The following is a 7630-nucleotide window of genomic DNA, read 5'->3' as shown; positions in this document are numbered from 1 at the left end:
GGAAAATGGTTTAAGACCTTCCAGACTTATAGAATCTTTGCTTTAACTTGAAATAAATCCTTTCTATTTTTTATTTTTCTATTTTTTGAGACAGAGTCTCACCCTGTTGCCCAGGATAGAGTGCAGTGGCACAGTTTCAGCTCACCGCAACCTCCACCTCCCGGGTTCAAGACATTCTCCTGTCTCAGCTTCCTGAGTAGCTGGGATTACAGGTGTCCGCCACCATGCCCAGCTAATTTTTGTATTGTTAGTAGAAACGGAGTTTCACCATGTTGGTCAGGCTGGTCTTGAACTCCTGAACTCAAGTGATCTACCCACCTTGGCCTCCCAAAGTGCTGGGATTACAGGTGTAAGACACTGTTGCCTGGCTGAATGATGTAGGTTTTTAATTTTCTCATCAATAGTAACAAAATGCAACTTTCATCTTTCATTCTACTTTTTTGTATTTATCCATGTTGATACAGGAAGACATAGTTCACTTTACTGCATAATAGTCTATTGTATACTATGACTTATCTATTCTCTAATTAAGGAACATTAAAAATTTTTCACCTTTATAGATACCATTGCAATGAACATCTTGCACATATGTAAGAGTTTGTCTAAGCCGGGAGTGGTGGCTCATGCCTATAATCCCAGCACTTTGGGAGGCTGAGGCAGGTAGATCATGAGGTCAAGAGTTCAAGATCAGCCTGACCAACATGGTGAAACCCATCTCTATTAAAAATACAAAAATTAGCCACGCATGCTGGTGCATGCCTGTGGTCCCAACTACTCAGGAGGTTGAGGCAGGAGAATCGCTTGAACCCAGGAGGTGGAGGTTGTAGTAAGCTGAGAACGTGCCACTGCACTCCAGTCTGGGCAACAGAGCGAGACTCCATCTCAAAAACAAACAAACAAACAACGAACAAAAAGTTTGTCTAAGGCAGCTACCTAAAAATGAAACTTCTGAGTTATTGAGTATATGCAAATTTAACTTTACTAGATATTGCCAAGTAGCTCTAAAACTAGTACTGTGTAAGAATTCTTATTCCCCTCCAATCTAGTAGGTGGGAAAAACACGAGGTAGCTCATGTTTTTAACTTTATTTCCACAATTCCTACTAAAGTTAGACATGCGTTTATATATTTTCTGGCCATTCAGGTTCGTTTCACATCCAGTCTGACATTTCTAACGGCTAGATGTCCCCTCCTCACTGGAATCTAAAAATTAGTATGCCCCAAATTAACTGACTTTTCCTTGTCCTCTTATGTCTTACCTTGTGCTCCATGTTATCAATAGCATTATCACTTTATCATATCATTCAGGCAATCTCTGATGTCATTTCTTCCTGCTCTACTTCATTATTCCCTGTATCCAATCAGTGGTGCTAACCCTTACCAGTACCACCTCTAAGCTCTGGTGTTGCAATTAAAGGAAGAGATTCTGCGGGCACACTTACTAGGTTTAAATTTCAGCTCTATCAGCTACGGATCATTACGAGCTTGGTCACAATCCCTTAATTCTCTGGGTGTCATTTTTTCTCATTAATAAGACAGGCATAATAATGCCTGCTTTAAGGAGTTTAAATTTTGCCCAATAGCAATCAAATCCTCCAACCTTTACTCTCCAACTAGCCTATTCTGATCTCTCAAAAGACATCCCTTATGAAACTTACCACTTACCTGTTACGTGTTTTATTCCTCTTACTAAACTGTAACCTCTTGAAGAAAGTATTTACCTTTAACCCCTGAAGACTGGCACTGTGCCTTACGACAAAAAGTACTGAGTAAATATTTGTTTTTAATAGCTTAGCTAGTAATTTTGTTTCTGTATTAATCAACATATTACAGAAATGCTTTGGACACATATCATTGCTTTAAATTTCTTAGAGTTTACTGTGTGGCACAGCATATGAATACAGTAAGTTCATAAATCAGTAAGGACTGCAAGGCAGGAGATATTTCATTGAACAGGTGAGTTCTAAAGGAGGCACTGAATTTGCATAGACAAAAGTAAGGATATTTCAGAAAGAGAAAGTAGGTAGGGCAGGTACTCAATTCAATCCACTAAACATTTATTGCACATCTACTATTTGCTATCTTAGTGTCAGGTGCTGAGGATTCAACAATAATTGTCTTTTGACCTTTTCAAAAAGGGGAAAGACATATATACCAGGTATTCCACACTAGGTACTGAAAACAATAATTCAATATTGTGATAAATATATATTTGGTTTCTGCTCCTGGTTCCTAGCACACGCTCTTAAAATCCTTGGAATCTCTGGAAGTGATGAGTGTCTTTGTATGATAATGAGATGACTGGTGGCTGGGAGGCCCTACATAGCTTCAAGATGGGGCTAGTCACCAGAAAGACCAAGTTACACAATTAGAGGGTTGAGACTTTCAGCCCCACTCCCAACCTCCAGGGAGAGGAGAGAGGCTGAAGGTTGAGCTTATCACCAATGACCCATAATCTAATCAATCATGGCTATGTAACGAGGCCACCATAAAAACCCAAAGGACAGAATTTTAAGAGCTTCCAGGTTATCGAACACACTGAGGTGCCTGGAAGGTGATGCAGCTGGAGACAGCATGGAAGCTCCGAGCCCCTTCCCACATGCCTTGCCCTATGTGCATCTTTTCCATCTGGCTGTTCATCTGTATCCTTTGTGATATCCTTTACAGGAAATAGGCAACAGAAGTAAAGTATCCCTCTGAGTTCTGTGAGCCATTCTAGCAAATTATTCTAACTCAAGGTGAGGTGGTAAGAAGCACAGGTAATACTGGCATGTGAAGTGGTGGCAATCTTACTCAGCCCTTATCCTATGGAAAATCTGATGCTATCTCCAGGTAGACAGTGACATGGTTGAACTGAATCACAGGACACCTGGTTGGTATTCACTGGAGAATTACTTAGTGTGTGGAGAAACAACCACCACATATGGAGACTGTGTTAAGTGGAAGTAGAGAATTAAAAAGTTTGTTTATTCCTTTACAGATATTAAAGACAAAACAGCGAGACAGTGGGGGAGTGGGGAGGTTGGGGAGGGATAACATGGGGAGAAATGCCAGATATAGGTGACGGGGGGATGGAGGCAGCAAACCACCTTGCAATGTATATACCTATGCAACAATCCTGCATGATCTTTACATGTACCCCAGAACCTAAAGTACAATTAAAAAAAAAAAAGACAAAATAGCAAAGCAGAGATAGACAATGATAAATTCATCATAGTTCATGGCTGTTAGGAAGCCAGAGGAGGAAAATGAACTTGCAATATGTGGCTAATAGAAGAGACTATCTAAATATGGGGATTACATGCATGGAGAACAGTTAAGAAGTTACAATAGTAATTCAAATCTTAGATATGAATGAGAAGATTAACAATTTCTTTAACAAAGCTCAAAGAGACTGCTGGAAACCCTGATGACTGTCTACTTTGCGGGAATTTTTCTTTTCTTTCTTTCTTTTTTTTTTTTTTTTGAGTCAGCGTATTAGGAACACTGCAGTCCATTTCAGGTTTCCCTCTAAAACAATACATTTTAGCCACAGTGGTCTCTTGCTTCCCACATGCCAATGGTAACCTGTTGAATATTCTACTAATTCTGAACTACAGTGAACATTTGTGTTCAATTATTCAAGTGTTCCTGTGTATAAAACTTTTCCCTCAGCTTGATTTTCAAAGAACCAGCTTTGGAATTAGAGGTGGAGCAAGATGGCTAAATGGAAGCCTCCGGGGATCATCCCCCCATAGGAACACCAACTTGAACAATCATCCACACAAAAGCATCTGCATAAGAACTGAAAATCAGGTGAGTGATCATAATACCTGGTCTTAACATCATATTAAGGAAAGAGGCATTGAAGCAGGTAAGAAAAACTGTTTTGAATGACCTATACCACCCTTCCCTCATCTCCCTGCAGTGGCCATATGGCGTGCAAAGATAATCTGCCTTTGGGGGACGGAGAGTGCAGCGATGATGGGACTTTGCATTGGAACTCAATGCTGCTCTGTCATAGCAGAAAGCAACATGGGGCCGAACTCAGCTGGTACTCACGGATGAAGAACTTAGAACGGACCTAGCCAGATGTAAATCATCCACTCTAGCTGTTGAAACCTGAGTTCCAGCAAGGCCCACCACCAAGAGCTAAAGGGCCCTGAGGTCCTAAAGGAACTTGAAAGGCAGTGTAGACCCATAAAGACTGCAGTTTCTGGGTAAGTGCTGGTGCTGTGCTGGATTCAGAGCCAGTGCACTTGGGGTACACACAACCTAGTGAGACAGCCAGGGCAGACAAGGGAATGCTGATGTCACCCCTCTCCCAAACTCAGGCAGCTCAGTTCACAGCTCCAGGAGAGACTCTGTTCAAATACAGGAGTGGAGAGAGTAAAGAAGACCTTGTCTTGCAACTACCAGCTCAGCCACAGTAGGAAAAGGCACCAGGCAGACTCCTGAGGCCCCCATTCCAGGCCCTAGCTCCCGGACAACATTCCTAAACAAACTTTGAGCCAGGAGAGAATCTGCTGCCTTGAAAGGACAGACCCAGTCCTGGCAGAGCTCATCACACCTACTGAATAAAGAGCCTTGGCCCCTGAATAAGCAGCAGGGATAGCTGGGCAGTACTTGCTGTGGGCCTTGGGTGAGTCTTGGAGACACACTGGCTTCAGGTGTGACCCAGCACATTACCAACTGTGGTAGCTATGGGAGAGACCTCTTCTGATTGCGGAAAGAAGAGAGAAGAATAAAGGGGACTCTGGGTTGCACCATGGGTACCAGCTTGATGCGGTGGGGTAGAGAACCAAGTGGGCTCCTGGGGTCCCAGATTCCAGGCCTTGGCTCCTCGACAACTTTCGTGGACTTGCCCTAGGTTAGAGGGGAGCCCAGTGGCCTTAAGGGAGAGACTTAAACTGGCAGCATTCACCACAGGCTGACTGAAGAGGCTTTGGCCCTTGAGTGCACATCAGTGGTAGTCGGGCAGCACTCACCATGGGCCTGCGGTGGTGGTGGCCATGGGAAAAGATTGCTCTGCTTGAAAAAAGGAGAAGAGTGGGAAGGACTTAGTTTTACAGCTTGGGTACTAGCTTAGCACTTAGCCACAGTGGAACAGAGCTCCAGGTAGATCTCTAATGTTCCCAGCTCTAGACACTGGCTCCTGGTGGCATCTCTGGACCTATGGAGAACTCATTGCCTGAAGGGAAGGACACAAGCCTGGCTGGGTTTGACACCTGCTGATTGTAGAGCCCTTGGGCCTTGAGTGAACATAGGTGGTAGTCAGGCAGCAGTACTGCAGGTCTTGGGCAAAATCCACTGTAGTCCCAGCGGTGGTGACTACAGGGCTGCTTGTGTCACCTCTCCCCCAGCTCCAGGCACACAGAGACAGAGAGACAGAGAGACTGACTCTGTTTAGAGGAAAAGTAAGGGAAGAGAACAAGAGTCTCTGTCTGATAACCCAGGGAATTCTCCAGGATCTTACCCAAGACCACCAAGGTGGTACCTCTATGAGTCTACAAGAGCAACAGCATTATTGGACTTGGGAAAAGTCACAATGTTATTGGGCTTGGAGTGTCCCCTAAAGCAGATACAGCTGCAGTGATCAAAGACTTAGACAACAACACCCAAGTGCCTTCAAATACTTGGAAAGCCTTCCCCAGAAGGGTGGGTATAAACAAGCCCAGACTACAAAGACTACAAAAATACCTAATTCTTCAATGCCCAGACACCAATGAACATCCATACGCATCAAGACCATCCAGAAAAACGTGACCCACCAAACGAATTAAATAAGGCACCAGGGATCAATCCTGAAGAGACGGAGATATGTGCCCTCTCGGACCGAGAATTCAAAATAGCTGTTTTGAGGAAGCTCAAGGAAATCCATGATAAAATGAAGAAAAAATTCAAAATCCTACCAGATAAATTTAACAAAGAGATTGAAACAATTACAAAGAACAAGGCAGAAATTCTGGAGACGAAAAATGCAACCGACATACTGAAGAACAATCAGAGTCTCTTAAAAGCAAAATTGATCCAGCAGAAGAATTAGAGAGCTTGAAGACAGCCTATTTGAAAATACACAGTTAGAGGAGACAAAAGAAAAAAAGAATAAAAAAGAATGAAGAATGCTTACAAGATCTTGTAAACAACCTCAAAAGAGCAAACCTAAGAGTTACTGGCCTTAAAGAGTAGGTAGAGAGAGCAGTAGAAAGTTTATTCAAAGAGATAATAACAGAGAACTTCTGAAACCTAGAGAAAGATATATATCAATATTCAGATTCAAGAAGGTTATAGAACACCAAACAGATTTAAACCAAGAAGACTAACTCAAGGTATTTAATAATCAAACTCCCAAGGTCAAGGATAAAGAAAGGATCCTAAAAACAACAAGAGAAAAACAAATAGCATATAATGGAGCTCTAATACATCTGGCACCAGATTTCTCAGTGGAAACCTTACAGGCCAGGAGAGAGTGGCATGATATATTTCAAGTGCTAAAGAAAAAAATTTCTACCCTAGAACAGTAAATCCAGTGAAAATATCCTTCAAATATGAAGGAGAAATAAAGACTTTCCTAAACAAAAGCTGAGGGATTTTATCAATGCCACACCTGTCCTAGAAGAAATGCCACAGGGAGTTCTTCAATCAAAAGGAAAATGACATTAACAAGCAGTAAGAAATCATTTGAAGATACAAAACTCACTGGTAATAGTAAATACACAGAATATTACGACGCTGTAATTGTGATATGAACTACTATCTTGAGAAGACTAAAAAATGAACCTTTTAAAAATAATAACTACAGCTTTTGAAGACACATAGTATAATAAGGTACACAAACAACAAAAAGTTAAAAAGTAGGGGGATTAAGTTAAAGTGTAGAGTTTTTATTAGTTTTCTTTTTGCTTGTTTGCTGCTTTATGCAATCACTGCTAACTTGTCATCAGCCTAAAATAATGGCTCATAAAATATTATTGGAAAGCCTCATGGTAACCTCAAATCAAAAACATATAACAGAGGCACAAAAAATAAAAAGCAAGAAATGAAAACATACCACCTGTGAAATTCACTTTTACTAATGGGAAGACAGAAGAAAGAAAAAGAGGAAGAGAAGACCATAAAACAACCAGAAAACGTGTAACAAAATAGCAGGAGTAAGTCCTTTTCAACAGTAACACTGAATGTAAATGAACTAAATTCTCCAATTAAAAGACATAAGAGTGGCTGAATGGATTAAAACAAACAAACAAAACTCAAGACTCAACAATCTGTTGCCTACAAGAAACAGACTTCACCTAGGATAAACACAGACTGAAAATGAAGGGATGAAAAAAGATATTCCATGGCTGTGTATGGTGGCTCACACCTGTAATCCCAGCACTCTGGGAGACCAAGGTGGGTGGATTGCTTGAGATGAGGAGTTTGAGACCAGCCCGACCAACATGGTGAAACCCCATCTCTACTAAAAATACAAAATTAGCCAGGCATGGTGGCAGGCACCTGTAATCCCAGCTACTCAGAAGGCTGAGGCAGGAGAATCACTTGAACCCAGGAGGCGGAGATTGCAGTGAGCCAAGATTGCGCTATTGCACTCCAGCCTGGGGACAGAGCAAGAGTGCGTCTGGGGAAAAAGAAAGAGAGAGAGAGACAGAAAG

At 41.9% G+C, this 7630-nt stretch overlaps 1 protein-coding gene across 10 annotated transcripts in view; it reads right to left on the bottom strand.

Annotated features, from left to right (window-relative positions):
• Nucleotides 1-7630, bottom strand: part of NF1 (neurofibromin 1) — a 305276-nt gene that overhangs the window by 127890 nt on the left and 169756 nt on the right. The window lies entirely within an intron of this gene.

Source organism: Cebus imitator, unplaced genomic scaffold (genome assembly GCF_001604975.1).
Source record: "Cebus imitator isolate Cc_AM_T3 unplaced genomic scaffold, Cebus_imitator-1.0 Scaffold140, whole genome shotgun sequence".
NCBI classification, from domain to species: domain Eukaryota; kingdom Metazoa; phylum Chordata; class Mammalia; order Primates; family Cebidae; genus Cebus; species Cebus imitator.
This window is presented reverse-complemented; position numbering and strand designations above follow the sequence as displayed.